Here is a 20,421-nt window from a genome sequence, read left to right on the forward strand (position 1 = left end):
GGTGGTTATACAGGGTGGTGGTTATAGGGTGGTGGTTATATAGGGTGGTGGTTATATAGGGTGGTGGTTATACAGGGTGGTGCTACCAGGGTGGTGGTTATACAGGGTGGTGGTTATACAGGGTGGTGTTATATAGGGTGGTGGTTATATAGGGTGGTGGTTATATAGGGTGGTGGTTATGGTTATATAGGGTGGTGGTTATATAGGGTGGTGGTTATACAGGGTGGTGGTTATATAGGGTGGTGGTTATATAGGGTGGTGGTTATATAGGGTGGTGGTTATACAGGGTGGTGGTTATATAGGGTGGTGGTTATATAGGGTGGTGGTTATACAGGGTGGTGGTTATACAGGGTGGTGGTTATATAGGGTGGTGGTTATACAGGGTGGTGGTTATATAGGGTGGTGGTTATAGGGTGGTGGTTATATAGGGTGGTGGTTATATAGGGTGGTGGTTATATAGGGTGGTGGTTATATAGGGTGGTGGTTATATAGGGTGGTGGTTATATAGGGTGGTGGTTATACAGGGTGGTGGTTATATAGGGTGGTGGTTATACAGGGTGGTGGTTATATAGGGTGGTGGTTATATAGGGTGGTGGTTATATAGGGTGGTGTTATACAGGGTGGTGGTTATACAGGGTGGTGGTTATATAGGGTGGTGGTTATACAGGGTGGTGGTTATATAGGGTGGTGGTTATATAGGGTGGTGGTTATAGGGTGGTGGTTATATAGGGTGGTGGTTATATAGGGTGGTGGTTATATAGGGTGGTGGTTATATAGGGTGGTTATATAGGGTGGTGGTTATACAGGGTGGTGTTATATAGGGTGGTGGTTATATAGGGTGGTGGTTATATAGGGTGGTGGTTATATAGGGTGGTGGTTATATAGGGTGGTGGTTATATAGGGTGGTGGTTATATAGGGTGGTGGTTATACAGGGTGGTGGTTATATAGAGTGGTGGTTATATAGGGTGGTGTTATATAGGGTGGTGGTTATATAGGGTGGTGGTTATATAGGGTGGTGGTTATATAGGGTGGTGGTTATACAGGGTGGTGGTTATATAGGGTGGTGGTTATATAGGGTGGTGGTTATACAGGGTGGTGGTTATATAGGGTGGTGGTTATATAGGGTGGTGGTTATATAGGGTGGTGGTTATATAGGGTGGTGTTATATAGGGTGGTGGTTATATAGGGTGATGTTATATAGGGTGGTGGTTATACAGGGTGGTGGTTATATAGGGTGGTGGTTATACAGGGTGGTGGTTATATAGGGTGGTGGTTATATAGGGTGGTGGTTATATAGGGTGGTGGTTATATAGGGTGGTGTTATATAGGGTGGTGGTTATATAGGGTGGTGGTTATACAGGGTGGTGGTTATATAGGGTGGTGGTTATATAGGGTGGTGGTTATATAGGGTGGTGGTTATACAGGGTGGTGGTTATACAGGGTGGTGTTATATAGGGTGGTGGTTATATAGGGTGGTGTTATATAGGGTGGTGGTTATACAGGGTGGTGGTTATACAGGGTGGTGGTTATATAGGGTGGTGGTTATATAGGGTGGTGTTATATAGGGTGGTGGTTATATAGGGTGGTGGTTATATAGGGTGGTGGTTATATAGGGTGGTGGTTATATAGGGTGGTGGTTATATAGGGTGGTGTTATAGGGTGGTGGTTATATAGGGTGGTGGTTATATAGGGTGGTGTTATACAGGGTGGTGGTTATACAGGGTGGTGGTTATATAGGGTGGTGTTATATAGGGTGGTGGTTATATAGGGTGGTGGTTATATAGGGTGGTGGTTATACAGGGTGGTGGTTATATATGGTGGTGGTTATATAGGGTGGTGGTTATATAGGGTGGTGGTTATATAGGGTGGTGGTTATACAGGGTGGTGGTTATATAGGGTGGTGGTTATACAGGGTGGTGGTTATATAGGGTGGTGGTTATATAGGGTGGTGGTTATATAGGGTGGTGGTTATATAGGGTGGTGGTTATACAGGGTGGTGGTTATATAGGGTGGTGGTTATATAGGGTGGTGGTTATATAGGGTGGTGGTTATATAGGGTGGTGGTTATATAGGGTGGTGGTTATACAGGGTGGTGGTTATATAGGGTGGTGGTTATACAGGGTGGTGGTCAGGGGAGGAAATTAGGCCACTTTACTCGCCAATTGCGAGTATTTTTTACGTTTGGCGAGTAATTCATGAAGAGCACTCGCCAGTCTGGCGAGTACTAGTAATTACAAAACAAAACAAAAAAATCATTCTGCAATCTGCTGATTCGCTCACTGGCACAAACCGAACTCTGACTCCCCCCTTGATTCCTCCCATTTGCGCCACATAATAATCAGACCATAACCAATGAACATCATCGTTGTACAGATGCGCTCTAAGCTCCTCCAATGAACACTCGTTTTCTAGAAGATGCCGCCCATCTAGGGGAAGTGGACAGACCACTGCGTGCGGCCCTACAGACTCCTGTCACCGGCTTGACAACGTAGACAAACTTACAAAAACACATGAGTGGATGAAAATAATTGCATGTAGAGTCGTCGCTTTCGGATATCGGTGCGGTCTGACATGGGGGGCGGACAACAGCACGCGACACGTCTCCTTCGAGTCGGATGAGAATGACAAGTCAACCAGCATTAGCCGGCTAGCTACCTAGCATGTAACAAGCTACCATAACGCGCATTCAACATAGTGGACGACTATACTGAGCGGCTTTGCTTAAATGCAGCCGAGTGACATTTTATTATTACCGGGTTTCCCAGCATATCACCACTCGCCCATATGCCCTTCACAACGGTGATGTTGTCATATTTGGCATTCAGAACACACCTGCTGAACCCCTAGCGTTGTCGATTCGGTTCCAATGTATTGTCATCTTACAGCACAAGTACAGTACAACCAGAATACATTTGGCATACAACCAGAGTGCAAATGTAACAAGTCAAGTTCAAGTTGTTTTATTTAGCTATTACATTACAGTGAAATGCTTGGTTCTTTCACTGCCCAACCCAGTATTGATTGATTGAAAACTTTATTAACAGATTGCAGAATGGGTACAATACAGTACAGCTCAATACACACAATTGTTAAGGGGATGCAGACCAGAGAAGGACTTTAGTCTTGTTTACATCAGGGTCCCTGCTTAATGCCTTGTCCACTTCCTCCACACTCCAATATGTTATGATGAATTGAAAATGGGGGACCCTGATGTAAACAAGACGAAAGTCTCTCTGGTCTGCATCCCCTTAACAATTGTATGTATTGAACTGTACTGTATTGTACCCATTCTGCAATCTGTTAATAAACTTTTCAATCAATCAATCCCTTCAACCCTGCTCCTGTCAAACCTGCTCTTTCCATTCCCTCCATCATGTCCCCCCTTTCTGATGAATATTTCCTGCACTTAAGAGTCAGACACACATTCCTAGTAGTTGAGCTGTGATGAATGAAAACTTTATTTAACAGATTGCAGAATGGGTACAGTACAGTACGGCTCAATACATGCAATTGTTAAGGGGATGCAGACCAGAGAAAGACTTTCGTCTTGTTTACATCAGGGTCCCCCATTTTCAATTCATTTTCAATTCATCATTCAGTATAACCTAGACCAGCCCAACCCAGCATCTTTCACTGCCCAGTTCAGCCCAACCCAGTCCAGAATAGTTCCCTCTTTCATGTTAATATGTGATTTAATGATGTAATATTTTGAAGAGTAGAGACAGTGTGATTAATTTACTATGATTGAAAATCAATTTAGACGAAGACGTACAAAGAAGTAATTATCACAATTAGCGATTTTTTTTGTCTGGTAAAAAATCTATTTGGCTGGTAAAAAAAATCAGATACCCGCCAGTTGGCTGGTAAGCCAAAAAGTTAGTTTCCTCCCCTGGTGGTGGTTATACAGGGTGGTGGTTATATAGGGTGGTGGTTATATAGGGTGGTGGTTATACAGGGTGGTGGTTATATAGGGTGGTGGTTATATAGGGTGGTGGTTATATAGGGTGGTGGTTATACAGGGTGGTGGTTATACAGGGTGGTGGTTATATAGGGTGGTGGTTATATAGGGTGGTGTTATACAGGGTGGTGTTATATAGGGTGGTGGTTATATAGGGTGGTGGTTATATAGGGTGGTGGTTATACAGGGTGGTGGTTATACAGGGTGGTGGTTATATAGGGTGGTGGTTATACAGGGTGGTGGTTATATAGGGTGGTGGTTATATAGGGTGGTGGTTATATAGGGTGGTGGTTATATAGGGTGGTGGTTATACAGGGTGGTGGTTATACAGGGTGGTGGTTATATAGGGTGGTGGTTATACAGGGTGGTGGTTATATAGGGTGGTGGTTATACAGGGTGGTGGTTATATAGGGTGGTGGTTATATAGGGTGGTGGTTATATAGGGTGGTGGTTATATAGGGTGGTGGTTATATAGGGTGGTGGTTATACAGGGTGGTGTTATATAGGGTGGTGGTTATACAGGGTGGTGGTTATATAGGGTGGTGGTTATATAGGGTGGTGGTTATATAGGGTGGTGGTTATACAGGGTGGTGGTTATATAGGGTGGTGGTTATACAGGGTGGTGGTTATATAGGGTGGTGGTTATATAGGGTGGTGGTTATACAGGGTGGTGGTTATATAGGGTGGTGTTATATAGGGTGGTGGTTATATAGGGTGGTGTTATATAGGGTGGTGGTTATACAGGGTGGTGGTTATACAGGGTGGTGGTTATATAGGGTGGTGGTTATATAGGGTGGTGGTTATATAGGGTGGTGGTTATACAGGGTGGTGGTTATATAGGGTGGTGGTTATATAGGGTGGTGTTATATAGGGTGGTGTTATATAGGGTGGTGGTTATATAGGGTGGTGGTTATATAGGGTGGTGGTTATATAGGGTGGTGTTATATAGGGTGGTGGTTATACAGGGTGGTGGTTATACAGGGTGGTGGTTATACAGGGTGGTGGTTATATAGGGTGGTGGTTATACAGGGTGGTGTTTATATAGGGTGGTGGTTATATAGGGTGGTGGTTATATAGGGTGGTGTTATATAGGGTGGTGTTATATAGGGTGGTGGTTATATAGGGTGGTGGTTATACAGGGTGGTGGTTATATAGGGTGGTGGTTATACAGGGTGGTGTTTATATAGGGTGGTGGTTATACAGGGTGGTGTTTATATAGGGTGGTGTTATACAGGGTGGTGGTTATATAGGGTGGTGGTTATACAGGGTGGTGTTTATATAGGGTGGTGGTTATATAGGGTGGTGTTATACAGGGTGGTGGTTATATAGGGTGGTGGTTATACAGGGTGGTGTTTATATAGGGTGGTGGTTATACAGGGTGGTGTTTATATAGGGTGGTGGTTATATAGGGTGGTGTTATACAGGGTGGTGGTTATATAGGGTGGTGGTTATACAGGGTGGTGGTTATACAGGGTGGTGGTTATACAGGGTGGTGTTTATATAGGGTGGTGGTTATATAGGGTGGTGTTATACAGGGTGGTGGTTATATAGGGTGGTGGTTATATAGGGTGGTGTTATATAGGGTGGTGGTTATATAGGGTGGTGGTTATATAGGGTGGTGGTTATATAGGGTGGTGTTATATAGGGTGGTGGTTATATAGGGTGGTGTTATATAGGGTGGTGGTTATATAGGGTGGTGGTTATATAGGGTGGTGTTATATAGGGTGGTGGTTATATAGGGTGGTGGTTATATAGGGTGGTGTTATATAGGGTGGTGGTTATATAGGGTGGTGTTATACAGGGTGGTGGTTATATAGGGTGGTGGTTATATAGGGTGGTGGTTATATAGGGTGGTGGTTATATAGGGTGGTGTTATATAGGGTGGTGGTTATATAGGGTGGTGGTTATATAGGGTGGTGTTATATAGGGTGGTGGTTATATAGGGTGGTGGTTATATAGGGTGGTGGTTATATAGGGTGGTGTTATATAGGGTGGTGTTATATAGGGTGGTGTTTATATAGGGTGGTGGTTATATAGGGTGGTGTTTATATAGGGTGGTGGTTATATAGGGTGGTGGTTATACAGGGTGGTGGTTATACAGGGTGGTGTTATATAGGGTGGTGGTTATATAGGGTGGTGTTATATAGGGTGGTGGTTATACAGGGTGGTGGTTATACAGGGTGGTGGTTATATAGGGTGGTGGTTATATAGGGTGGTGTTATATAGGGTGGTGGTTATATAGGGTGGTGTTATAGGGTGGTGGTTATATAGGGTGGTGGTTATATAGGGCGGTGGTTATATAGGGTGGTGGTTATATAGGGTGGTGGTTATATAGGGTGGTGGTTATACAGGGTGGTGGTTATATAGGGTGGTGGTTATATAGGGTGGTGGTTATATAGGGTGGTGGTTATATAGGGTGGTGGTTATACAGGGTGGTGGTTATACATGGTGGTGGTTATATAGGGTGGTGGTTATATAGGGTGGTGGTTATATAGGGTGGTGGTTATATAGGGTGGTGGTTATACAGGGTGGTGGTTATATAGGGTGGTGATTATACAGGGTGGTGGTTATATAGGGTGGTGGTTATATAGGGTGGTGGTTATATAGGGTGGTGGTTATACAGGGTGGTGGTTATATAGGGTGGTGGTTATATAGGGTGGTGGTTATATAGGGTGGTGGTTATATAGGGTGGTGGTTATACAGGGTGGTGGTTATATAGGGTGGTGGTTATACAGGGTGGTGGTTATATAGGGTGGTGGTTATATAGGGTGGTGTTATATAGGGTGGTGGTTATATAGGGTGGTGTTATAGGGTGGTGGTTATATAGGGTGGTGGTTATATAGGGCGGTGGTTATATAGGGTGGTGGTTATATAGGGTGGTGGTTATATAGGGTGGTGGTTATACAGGGTGGTGGTTATATAGGGTGGTGGTTATATAGGGTGGTGGTTATATAGGGTGGTGGTTATATAGGGTGGTGGTTATATAGGGTGGTGGTTATACAGGGTGGTGGTTATATAGGGTGGTGGTTATATAGGGTGGTGGTTATATAGGGTGGTGGTTATACAGGGTGGTGGTTATACAGGGTGGTGGTTATACAGGGTGGTGGTTATATAGGGTGGTGGTTATACAGGGTGGTGGTTATATAGGGTGGTGGTTATATAGGGTGGTGGTTATATAGGGTGGTGGTTATACAGGGTGGTGGTTATACAGGGTGGTGGTTATATAGGGTGGTGTTTATATAGGGTGGTGGTTATACAGGGTGGTGGTTATATAGGGTGGTGTTATATAGGGTGGTGGTTATATAGGGTGGTGGTTATATAGGGTGGTGGTTATATAGGGTGGTGGTTATACAGGGTGGTGGTTATATAGGGTGGTGGTTATATAGGGTGGTGGTTATATAGGGTGGTGGTTATATAGGGTGGTGTTTATATAGGGTGGTGGTTATACAGGGTGGTGGTTATATAGGGTGGTGTTATATAGGGTGGTGGTTATATAGGGTGGTGGTTATATAGGGTGGTGGTTATATAGGGTGGTGGTTATATAGGGTGGTGGTTATATAGGGTGGTGGTTATATAGGGTGGTGGTTATACAGGGTGGTGGTTATATAGGGTGGTGGTTATATAGGGTGGTGGTTATATAGGGTGGTGGTTATACAGGGTGGTGGTTATATAGGGTGGTGGTTATACAGGGTGGTGGTTATATAGGGTGGTGGTTATATAGGGTGGTGGTTATATAGGGTGGTGGTTATACAGGGTGGTGGTTATATAGGGTGGTGGTTATATAGGGTGGTGGTTATACAGGGTGGTGGTTATATAGGGTGGTGGTTATATAGGGTGGTGGTTATACAGGGTGGTGGTTATATAGGGTGGTGGTTATACAGGGTGGTGGTTATATAGGGTGGTGTTTATATAGGGTGGTGGTTATATAGGGTGGTGGTTATATAGGGTGGTGGTTATACAGGGTGGTGGTTATACAGGGTGGTGGTTATATAGGGTGGTGGTTATATAGGGTGGTGTTATATAGGGTGGTGGTTATATAGGGTGGTGTTATATAGGGTGGTGGTTATACAGGGTGGTGGTTATATAGGGTGGTGGTTATATAGGGTGGTGGTTATATAGGGTGGTGGTTATATAGGGTGGTGGTTATACAGGGTGGTGGTTATATAGGGTGGTGGTTATATAGGGTGGTGTTTATAGAGGGTGGTGGTTATATAGGGTGGTGGTTATACAGGGTGGTGGTTATATAGGGTGGTGGTTATATAGGGTGGTGGTTATATATGGTGGTGGTTATATATGGTGGTGGTTATACAGGGTGGTGGTTATATAGGGTGGTGGTTATATAGGGTGGTGGTTATATAGGGTGGTGGTTATATAGGGTGGTGGTTATACAGGGTGGTGGTTATATAGGGTGGTGGTTATATAGGGTGGTGGTTATAGGGTGGTGGTTATATAGGGTGGTGGTTATATAGGGTGGTGGTTATATAGGGTGGTGGTTATATAGGGTGGTGGTTATATAGGGTGGTGTTATATAGGGTGGTGGTTATATAGGGTGGTGGTTATATAGGGTGGTGGTTATACAGGGTGGTGGTTATATAGGGTGGTGGTTATATAGGGTGGTGGTTATACAGGGTGGTGGTTATACAGGGTGGTGGTTATACAGGGTGGTGGTTATATAGGGTGGTGGTTATATAGGGTGGTGGTTATATAGGGTGGTGGTTATATAGGGTGGTGGTTATATAGGGTGGTGGTTATATAGGGTGGTGGTTATACAGGGTGGTGGTTATACAGGGTGGTGTTATATAGGGTGGTGGTTATATAGGGTGGTGGTTATATAGGGTGGTGGTTATATAGGGTGGTGGTTATACAGGGTGGTGTTATATAGGGTGGTGGTTATACAGGGTGGTGGTTATACAGGGTGGTGGTTATATAGGGTGGTGGTTATACAGGGTGGTGGTTATATAGGGTGGTGGTTATATAGGGTGGTGTTATATAGGGTGGTGTTATATAGGGTGGTGGTTATATAGGGTGGTGTTATATAGGGTGGTGTTATATAGGGTGGTGGTTATATAGGGTGGTGGTTATATAGGGTGGTGGTTATACAGGGTGGTGGTTATATAGGGTGGTGGTTATATAGGGTGGTGGTTATACAGGGTGGTGGTTATATAGGGTGGTGGTTATATAGGGTGGTGGTTATATAGGGTGGTGGTTATATAGGGTGGTGGTTATACAGGGTGGTGGTTATATATGGTGGTGTTATATAGGGTGGTGGTTATATAGGGTGGTGGTTATATAGGGTGGTGGTTATACAGGGTGGTGGTTATATAGGGTGGTGGTTATATAGGGTGGTGTTATATAGGGTGGTGTTATACAGGGTGGTGTTTATATAGGGTGGTTATATAGGGTGGTGGTTATATAGGGTGGTGGTTATATAGGGTGGTGTTATACAGGGTGGTGTTTATATAGGGTGGTGGTTATATAGGGTGGTGGTTATACAGGGTGGTGGTTATATAGGGTGGTGGTTATACAGGGTGGTGGTTATATAGGGTGGTGGTTATACAGGGTGGTGGTTATATAGGGTGGTGGTTATATAGGGTGGTGGTTATATAGGGTGGTGTTATATAGGGTGGTGTTATACAGGGTGGTGTTTATACAGGGTGGTGGTTATATAGGGTGGTGGTTATACAGGGTGGTGGTTATACAGGGTGGTGGTTATATAGGGTGGTGGTTATATAGGGTGGTGGTTATATAGGGTGGTGGTTATATAGGGTGGTGGTTATATAGGGTGGTGTTATATAGGGTGGTGGTTATAAAGGGTGGTGGTTATATAGGGTGGTGTTATATAGGGTGGTGGTTATATAGGGTGGTGGTTATATAGGGTGGTGGTTATACAGGGTGGTGGTTATATAGGGTGGTGGTTATATAGGGTGGTGGTTATATAGGGTGGTGGTTATACAGGGTGGTGGTTATATAGGGTGGTGGTTATATAGGGTGGTGTTATATAGGGTGGTGGTTATACAGGGTGGTGGTTATATAGGGTGGTGGTTATACAGGGTGGTGGTTATATAGGGTGGTGTTATATAGGGTGGTGGTTATATAGGGTGGTGGTTATACAGGGTGGTGGTTATATAGGGTGGTGGTTATACAGGGTGGTGGTTATATAGGGTGGTGGTTATATAGGGTGGTGGTTATATAGGGTGGTGGTTATATAGGGTGGTGGTTATACAGGGTGGTGGTTATATAGGGTGGTGGTTATATAGGGTGGTGGTTATATAGGGTGGTGGTTATACAGGGTGGTGGTTATATAGGGTGGTGGTTATATAGGGTGGTGGTTATATAGGGTGGTGGTTATATAGGGTGGTGTTATATAGGGTGGTGGTTATATAGGGTGGTGGTTATATAGGGTGGTGGTTATACAGGGTGGTGGTTATATAGGGTGGTGGTTATATAGGGTGGTGGTTATACAGGGTGGTGGTTATATAGGGTGGTGGTTATACAGGGTGGTGGTTATATAGGGTGGTGGTTATACAGGGTGGTGGTTATATAGGGTGGTGGTTATATAGGGTGGTGGTTATAGGGCGGTGGTTATATAGGGTGGTGGTTATATAGGGTGGTGTTATATAGGGTGGTGGTTATATAGGGTGGTGTTATATAGGGTGGTGGTTATATAGGGTGGTGGTTATATAGGGTGGTGGTTATATAGGGTGGTGGTTATATAGGGTGGTGGTTATACAGGGTGGTGGTTATATAGGGTGGTGGTTATATAGGGTGGTGGTTATATAGGGTGGTGGTTATATAGGGTGGTGGTTATACAGGGTGGTGGTTATATGGGGTGGTGGTTATACAGGGTGGTGGTTATATAGGGTGGTGGTTATACAGGGTGGTGTTATATAGGGTGGTGGTTATATAGGGTGGTGGTTATACAGGGTGGTGGTTATACAGGGTGGTGGTTATATAGGGTGGTGGTTATATAGGGTGGTGGTTATACAGGGTGGTGTTATATACGGTGGTGGTTATATAGGGTGGTGGTTATATAGGGTGGTGTTATATAGGGTGGTGGTTATATAGGGTGGTGTTTATATAGGGTGGTGTTATATAGGGTGGTGTTATATAGGGTGGTGGTTATATAGGGTGGTGGTTATATAGGGTGGTGGTTATATAGGGTGGTGGTTATACAGGGTGGTGGTTATATAGGGTGGTGTTTATATAGGGTGGTGGTTATACAGGGTGGTGGTTATATAGGGTGGTGGTTATATAGGGTGGTTATATAGGGTGGTGGTTATATAGGGTGGTGGTTATACAGGGTGGTGCTACCAGGGTGGTGTTACCAGGGTGGTGTTATAGGGTGGTGCTACCAGGGTGGTGGTTATATAGGGTGGTGCTACCAGGGTGGTGTTACCAGGGTGGTGTTATAGGGTGGTGCTACCAGGGTGGTGTTACCAGGGTGGTGCTACCAGGGTGGTGTTACCAGGGTGGTGTTATAGGGTGGTGCTACCAGGGTGGTGTTACCAGGGTGGTGCTACCAGGGTGGTGTTACCCGGGTGGTGGTGCCACTCACCCTGACTGTCGATGACGCTCTGCACCACCTCCTCCAGCCCCACCATGTAGATGAACTCGCTGTTGGCTGCGGACGGCAGGAAGTGAAGCAGCGGCGCGGGGGGCTTGGGCGGGGGGATCTCCAGCAGCGTCTTCTCCAGCTGCTTCCTCAGGGCCAGCTTGGCTGCCGCCTGGCTGCTGGCCTGGTCCGCCACAGAGGTCGCCGCCGCCCCACCCCCGGTGCCCCCGCCCCCCCCAGCCGCGCTGGGCATGCTGGAGGGGCTGACGGCCGCGGCTCCTCCCAGGCCCCCCGTCACGCCGGCAGCCGCCGCGGCCTGCATGTGGGCGAGGTTCATGTACATGGCCGTGGAGCTGGAGCGCTGGGAGGCCGCCACCTGCTGGCTGGAGGCCTGAAGTGCATTCAGAGGAAGAGAAGAGTGAAGAAGACACAGGTGATAAGGTGCTCTACAGTGAAGACACAGGTGATAAGGTGCTCTACAGTGAAGACACAGGTGATAAGGTGCTCTACAGTGAAGACACAGGTGATAAGGTGCTCTACAGTGAAGACACAGGTGATAAGGTGCTCTACAGTGAAGACACAGGTGATAAGGTGCTCTACAGTGAAGACACAGGTGATAAGGTGCTCTACAGTGAAGACACAGGTGATAGTGTTCTATTCTGTAAGAGGTGTGAAGACAGCTGGTAGTTATGTAAGGGATAATGTATAGCTACGAGGTCATTGTCGCAAAATAATTTACAGACACTGCGTTCTGGAACACCGAGGCGCCTCGCCGACAATGACCGAGTATAGCTATACATTATCCCGCTTATTACAGGGCTAACTTACTAACAATATACCTAATTAATTTTACACCATCGACAAGACGAGATCAAACGCAGACGCAGTCGTCGCCGGCAGGTGTGTGGACTTGATTGCACCTGATGTGGTGCAGCTGTGCATAATGGTAATGCTTAGCTTTCGTGACTGCGATCAAAATGCTTGATTGTGATTGGTCAATAGCGGCTCTGTTGCCCCTAACAGCGGTGAATTATCGAGAAATAATTTACCGCTAATTTAATTATTATTAGGAGAAATCTTCTAAGTTGACTCCACACACCTGCAAATACATGGGCTCCATGAAAGACATCAGAGGGGCCTTATATGTTTAACGATCTCCAGATTATGTGTAACAGCACAGTGGTACCTGCTGGTAGCTGAGCGCGCTGCCCACCATGCTGCCCCCCGAGCTGCCGCCGCGCATCATGCCAGGCTTGGAGGCCAGCCGCTGGCCGTGCAGCTGGGAGGGGCTGGGCGCCATGACCCTCTGTTGTGATGACATCATCATCTGAGGCAGGTTGGGGTTGGCAGCCGACCTGATGACCGTGTGACCCTGGGAGGGGGGGGGGGGCAGAGTGTGAGCGTTAAATCACAAACCCCATGAACAGAATCTGGTTTGGGATTAAAAAAGGTCCCATTTTATCTTTACAACAATTATTTAATTCCCTGCCTGGCTCCACCACACCAAGAGTAAAGCATGTTTACAACAAGCTGGGCAGTAGATTAGATAAACAGTGTTCCTGGCTCCACCACACCAAGAGTAAAGCATGTTTACAACAAGCTGGGCAGTAGATTAGATAAACAGTGTTCCTGGCTCCACCACACCAAGAGTAAAGCATGTTTACAACAAGCTGGGCAGTAGATTAGATAAACAGTGTTCCTGGCTCCACCACACCAAGAGTAAAGCATGTTTACAACAAGCTGGGCAGTAGATTAGATAAACAGTGTTCCTGGCTCCACCACACCAAGAGTAAAGCATGTTTACAACAAGCTGGGCAGTAGATTAGATAAACAGTGTTCCTGGCTCCACCACACCAAGAGTAAAGCATGTTTACAACAAGCTGGGCAGTAGATTAGATAAACAGTGTTCCTGGCTCCACCACACCAAGAGTAAAGCATGTTTACAACAAGCTGGGCAGTAGATTAGATAAACAGTGTTCCTGGCTCCACCACACCAAGAGTAAAGCATGTTTACAACAAGCTGGGCAGTAGATTAGATAAACAGTGCTCCTGGCTCCACAAATTACAGAAAATACATGAATTAAAGCTAATTGATTGCTTGTGTCCTTGGTGTGACATCACAAAGGGAAGTACTTCTGAACAGCTCAGAATCTGAAGACCCTGGTCAAATGGTAAGGAGTATCTATTCTATTTGTATTTTATATTTTTTTGTATTTATTTATTAACACAGAGTTAAACAAAAGTCAAAAGGATAAATTACATAACCATATTGTGAAGGAGAAGTTAGAAGCCTAGGGGCTTATCGAGAACTTCCCCTGTTTTGTAAAATCAAACATACAAAAATATACATATTATTTTTTAAATACCAGTAATACATTCAAAAGATATGTGTTAACACAAACATACATACACACAGTACATACATGCATATACTGTACTGTATACATAATAATACATAACCACCCACCCACCTGCCTACAAACCTACCCACCCACATCACCAAATGCATACCTACATGGCCTATTTATCTATCTACTACTTTTGGATATGAGCATTTTATTGTAGTTTTCTTTAAAAATAATAATAATAATAATACATTATATTTATAAAGCGCTTTTCAGGAACCCAAAGACGCTGCCAATGAGCAAAACAAATTAACATAGAAACAAAGAACCACAGGAAATAAGCAACAGGATGAAGACAAAGGACATAAAACCACGGGTAACAAGTAACAGATACAGAGTCCAGTAGAGTAACAGTCGGGGAAGTAAGGAAACTGAGGGGAAGGGGGGGGGGGGGGGGGCAGGAGAGGGAGAGGAAGTAGGGAAGGGAAGGGGAGGTGGTAGGTTGGAGGAGGGTGGTTATGGGAAGGTTGTATGCTTGGGAGAACAGGTAGGTTTTTAGTCTGGATTTAAAGGTGGAGAGTGAGGGAGAGTGTCGGACAGAGAGTGAGGGAGGGTGTTCCAGAGTCGGGGTGCAGCTCGTGAGAAAGCCCGGTCACCAAAACGTTTAAGTTTGGATGACGGGACAGTGAGGGAGGCAGTGGAAGAGGACCGGAGGGGAAATAAGCAGAGATGGAGATTTCCTCAGCATAGGATCAGCTGCATTCCAAAGACTGGACCCTCTATACCTCACTGAGAACTGCCCAAGAGAAGTACCACAATAAGGCATACGCAGGTCCCTGGACTGAGGATTTTTTTCTTTTTGGCGACCCGACACTTAATGTATCGCGTAATTTCAAGGTGGAATTAATTAAGGAATATCAATATAAAAGCACACGTTGAACTTGATCATGCATATTTATTAGAACATTTAATTACAGCACTTTCAATTCACATTTATAAAACAAGGCATATTTAGCCAAAATATGTTGCCAGAAAAAGAAAAAAAAATCCATTCTTTATTTATTTACATGCCAATGCACGACCCCACTATCACCTACCCACGATCCCACTTTGGGTCGCAACCCATAGTTTGAGAACCACTGCCCTGAGCCCTGAGTGCTGCTCACCAGAGAACCACTGCCCTGAGCCCTGAGTGCTGCTCACCAGAGAACCACTGCCCTGAGCCCTGAGTGCTGCTCACCAGAGAACCACTGCCCTGAGCCCTGTACTCACCAGAGAACCACTGCCCTGAGCCCTGTACTCACCAGAGAACCACTGCCCTGAGCCCTGTACTCACCAGAGAACCACTGTCCTGAGCCCTGAGCCCTGTACTCACCAGAGAACCACTGCCCTGAGCCCTGTGTGCTGCTCACCAGAGAACCACTGCCCTGAGCCCTGTGTGCTGCTCACCAGAGAACCACTGCCCTGAGCCCTGAGTGCTGCTCACCAGAGAACCACTGCCCTGAGCCCTGAGTGCTGCTCACCAGAGAACCACTGCCCTGAGCCCTGAGTGCTGCTCACCAGAGAACCACTGCCCTGAGCCCTGAGTGCTGCTCACCAGAGAACCACTGCCCTGAGCCCTGAGTGCTGCTCACCAGAGAACCACTGCCCTGAGCCCTGAGTGCTGCTCACCAGAGAACCACTGCCCTGAGCCCTGAGTGCTGCTCACCAGAGAACCACTGCCCTGAGCCCTGAGCCCTGTACTCACCAGGGAGGTGGTGGATCGGTAGAGGCCTCGCTCAGCATAATCCATGTTGTTCTTCATACTGGAAACCCGCATCTCCAGCTAGTGAGCCGACAGAAACAAGGTACAGTTAGGGGGGTTAGGGTTAGGGGGGTACAGTTAGGGGGGTTAGGGTTAGGGGGGTACAGTTAGGGGGGTTAGGGTTAGGGGGGTACAGTTAGGGGGGTTAGGGTTAGGGGGGTACAGTTAGGGGGGTTAGGGTTAGGGTTAGGGGGGTACAGTTAGGGGGGCCGTGCTTCAATCTGGACAAACCCTGAACTAATATTTGATAAACAGGTACATTATGTATGTAAGAAGGTCGAGCCTAATTTAAACTGTTTTCGGTTTTATTAGAAGGGACCTGTCAACTAAAGCTGCTCAACTTTATATGCACGCTATGATTCTTTCCCACTTGTCTTATTGTATCACATCATGGTCACAAACCTCACAAACCATGGACCGTAAACCAATGCGATGGCATCACTGCTGTAACTGAGGGGTACAATTCCCTGACTGTATTGATAAGTATGGTATCATTAAACCACTACCGCTTTATGTACTTTAACTACTGGCCACACAGTACATGATATAGATATGATGAACACTTTCCCACCATGAAACCAAGTCCACACAAATGTATAAGTCGAATATTTAATATATAGCAAAGGGTATATACAACGTTCACTTAATGACATTTATGATTTGAATGCACTTGTAAGGCAAATGAGTATTCGTAGGCAAATCAACATTGAATGTCCAATCTCTGGTTACGCAGGAAGCAAGTATACAACCTGGTTCTTTAGGGAACTATAGCGATGGTACTTAATGATTATAGCTGGATATACTAAAGGGGGGTCCTGCTGGTTGTAAGTCAGTAGGGGGGGGGGGGTTAGGAGAGCCGCCGGCGATATCCCATCTGGCCAACGATTTCTTGGGAGAATTCAGAGTGCTGAACACGGTGCCCACAGAACCTTGGTCCACAGATGAATACAGTTGGGCCCTCTTGTAGACGGTAGCTGCCGGTCCACAACGAAGAGACGTGAGGCAACCTCACTCGGGGTAGAGCGCCGTCTCACCTGGACTCCTCTCGGGGGGTAGTTCCAACACTCACCAGTGTTGGCTGTTATCCATGGCATAAATCAAAGCACCCAAAGCAAGTAGATAATCCAAGCCGTGTAGGGCTCGCCGTCGTCCGGGTAAGGTAATCCAATGTGCAGGTCCACTCGTCCTAGCCCAGAACTCCTCGGATGAAAGCACCACACGTGGTCTGCCCAGCCTGGTTAAGACTCTAGTTAACGCGAGGAAACGATGGGGGTACTACTCACTGTATAACTCTAACCGAACGATGCACCATACATAATAGACTATTATTAACTTAATAGAAATACGTCCCACTCGACGGTATAGTGCCAAACTATGACAATTCAACTATTAATCCACACGATGTCTCAATGCCATTCTGAGGCCAAGTTGACCATACTGCACCACACGTGTATCGTGGGTGAGGCTTAACGTCTTGCCACTAGGTTGGAGGGTAAAGAACTAAGGGCTAAGGGACTAAAAGAAAGTTCTACTTTACTTGCGCCATATATATATGCGCTGTGAACAAATAGTACCATTCGTATTTCGCCAGACGTATTCCTACGCGGAACCGGGCTAGTAACGACATGTTCGTCGGCACGATTGAACTTGAACCAAGGGGCTTGGCTGCTGGCGCCAAGTTCTTGTCCAATGAGAGAATGAAACTATTATGGGCTGTTAGTAGACTAAAGGGATATTCAGTGTATATGTACAAGGAATATACAAGGGATATCAAACGATATACAAATACTATTAAATATATATCCATAAATAAATATATATATTCGGTTTAATCGGATCCTTCACAACAGCCGCCCCCTAATTAGTCCCACCTAATTAGCTAAGCAGAGACAGATTAACCGCACTGTCTACCACTCAAGGTCCGCTGTAAGGGTCAGTCAACTCACAAAGTCGTGGGGTCATGGTCGTCATCGATAGTGTCTGGGAGTCTGGGCAGTTCTATTAGCCTCGCCACGGGTCGTGTGTAAGTTCGCCCTTGGACGAGCACCTCAGCTGCTCGGACCTTGCAATCGGCACCGGTGATCACTTTGCTTACGCGGCCAGCCGGCCACATAGCTCTGGGTAGTGACTGGTCGATAATCATGACGACTGTTCCTTCTGTCAAATTGTCTCTCTCTTTTACCCACTTCTGGCGGGTCTGTAGAGACGGTAGGTAGTGGAGTAGAAAGCTGTTCCAAAACTTGTCAGCTAGTACTTGACTGTACCTCCACATTCTTCGGCCGTTCGCTTCTTCAGGCCTGTACATTGTCTGGGGTAGCGCGGGGTCCAGCCGCCCCATCAAGAGTGTGTTGGGGGTGACTGGGTCGACATCTGCTATATCACTGGAGACGTAGCCGAGGGGCTTGGAGTTCAATACTCCCTCGATCTCCGTGAGGACTGTCATTAGGACTTCTTCCGCTACAGTCTGGGCCCCAAGCACGGCGTACAGGGCTGTCTTTATAGAACGTACTTCTCGTTCCCAGGTTCCACCGAAGTGGGGTGCGTTCGGGGGATTAAACTGGAAGTCAATCTGGGATGGAGCGAGGTGGGTCTTAAGTTCTGGGCCCATAGCTTGGAAGCTCTCTCTCAGCTCTCTTTCTCCGCCTTTGAAGTTTGTCCCGTGATCAGACAACAATGTAGACGGTTTTCCTTTCCGTGATGTGAATCTTCGGAAGACCATAAGGAATGAGTCTGTGCTCATGGTTGGAAGGAGTTCGATATGTATCGCTCTGGTGGTCATGCATTTGAATACAATACCCCACCGCTTCTCGGTTCCTCTTCCTTTCTTTATATACAATGGGCCAAAACAGTCCATGCCTGTGGAGTGGAATGGCTTGTCGCCGAGTCGGAGGCGACAGGGAGGTAGGTCAGCCATCCGGGGTATGCTGGGCTGCGCGCGCCACTTTCGGCAGTCTAGACAGGTTCGCTGGAAGCGTCGCACTGCTTCTCTTCCTTGAAGTATCCAATAGCGACGTCTGATCTCCGCGAAGACTCTCTCTGCTCCTGCGTGGTGTACATCCTCGTCGTATTTCTTTATGATCAGCTCTGTGACCTTGTGTCGGCTGTTCAAGACTATCGGGTACTTAACGTCATCCGGTAGATTGGGGGCCCTCCGCAGACGACCACCCACTCTGATGAGATTATGGGCGTCGCTCTCGGGTGCCAGGTGGAGCAATCTGCTGTCTGATGGGACGGGCTTTCCTCCCTGTAGACAGTCTAGCTCGTCGGGGAACGAGTCTCTCTGGGCTCGTTGTAGTAGAAGAAGTTCTGCTTCTTCGTAGTCAGCTGCTGAAATGTCGGCAGTGGGCTGAATCTCTGGGTGGTGCCACAGAAATGTCTTTAGTTTAGCACTCTGTAGGGTGAGGCAATCATCTATGTTGGGGTCTGTGGAGGCGACTGTGCTCAGTCCACAGAACATAGGTTTCTTGTTCTCAGCCTCCTCTTTACTCGCCTCCCGTGGGGTGGGCGTAGGCCACTCTCCTTCCGGGAGCTTGAGGAACTCTGGTCCGTCACTGTAGATGTTGTGACGGGTGAGGTCATCTAGGGACATTCCCCGGGTGATGACGTCAGCTGGGTTGTGTTTGGTGTCCACATACCGCCAGCTCGCTGCTTCTGTTAACTCTTGAATCTCTGTGACTCTGACTCCCACGAAGACCTTGTATCTGCATGAATCAGACTTGATCCATGTGAGTACTGTCGTGGAATCTGACCACAAGATTGTTCTGTGCACCGGAATGGTGAGTTCACGTTGGATTAACGTGGCTAGATGCGCTCCTGCTAGGGCTGCGCAGAGCTCTAGACACGGGATAGATTGTTGCTTTCGTGGGGCTATTCTTGAGCGAGTCAGGATGAAGGCGGTGTGTATCTCTCCTCCCTTCTCTTGGGCACGCAAGTAGGCCACTGATCCATAGGCTACTTCGGAGGCGTCGCTGAAGACGTGTAGATCCATCTTGCATGTCTCTGGCCTCACTGTGGGTGGGAAGTAGCTGCGGCGTATATTGACGCCTGGGAGTGAGCGGAGTTCCGTCTCCCACTCTCCCCATGTGGAGGCAAGGGGTGCGGGTATTGGGTCGTCCCAGCCCTGGTCCTTGTCCCATAGTGCTCGTACAATCATCTTTGCCCTGGTGGTGTAAGGTAGAATACATCCCAACGGGTCATATTGTCTGGCGAGTGTTCTGTACACACTCCGTCTGGTGGTCGGTATCGCCGTCGACCTTCCCTGCTCCGTGGTCAGGGGTTTGTGTCTATAGTGGAGCGAGTCTGTTTTGAAGCGCCAGACTAATCCTAGTGTCATTTCTTGGGCTTCTCCTGGGATGGTCGCCATCCAGGTCTCGCTGCTGGCAGCCTTGTCCGCGGGGGAGAGGCTGCGCAATACGTGCGGGTCGCTGCTGGCCCACTGCCTGAGATCAAAGCCGCCCTTGATCAGGGAGGCGCGTAGCTTGAGTAGGAGAGCCTCGGCTTCTTCTTGAGTCGAAACGCTTTGTAAACAGTTGTCCACGTAGAAACTGTTCTTCACACTGTGTCGGACCTCTTCATCTGCTGCTGGGTCCTCTGCGACGTGTTTCTGTAGTGCAAATGTAGCACAGCACGGGCTGCATGTGGTTCCGAAGGGGAGGACTTCCCACTGGTAGATGGCTGGGTGCTCATCTCCGATCCTCTCTCTCCATAGGAACCGCAGCAGGGGCTTATCCTCCTCCACTAGTCTCACCTGCAGGAACATCC

At 47.0% G+C, this 20,421-nt stretch overlaps 1 pseudogene across 1 annotated transcript in view; it reads right to left on the reverse strand.

The window, feature by feature from the left end:
- The window catches only part of LOC311248973 (transcriptional repressor p66-beta-like), a 74,209-nt pseudogene that overhangs the window by 14,474 nt on the left and 39,314 nt on the right, over positions 1-20,421 (reverse strand). The window contains exons 5-7 of the transcript XR_014621040.1: positions 15,604-15,681; positions 12,698-12,883; positions 11,515-11,902 (exon numbers count right to left, since the gene is read on the reverse strand). The product of XR_014621040.1 is annotated as a transcriptional repressor p66-beta-like (transcript). The remainder of the gene's footprint in view (positions 1-11,514; positions 11,903-12,697; positions 12,884-15,603; positions 15,682-20,421) is intronic.

Source organism: Notolepis coatsorum (assembly GCF_963971535.1).
Source record: "Notolepis coatsorum genome assembly, chromosome: 1".
NCBI classification, from domain to species: Eukaryota; Metazoa; Chordata; class Actinopteri; order Aulopiformes; family Paralepididae; genus Notolepis; species Notolepis coatsorum.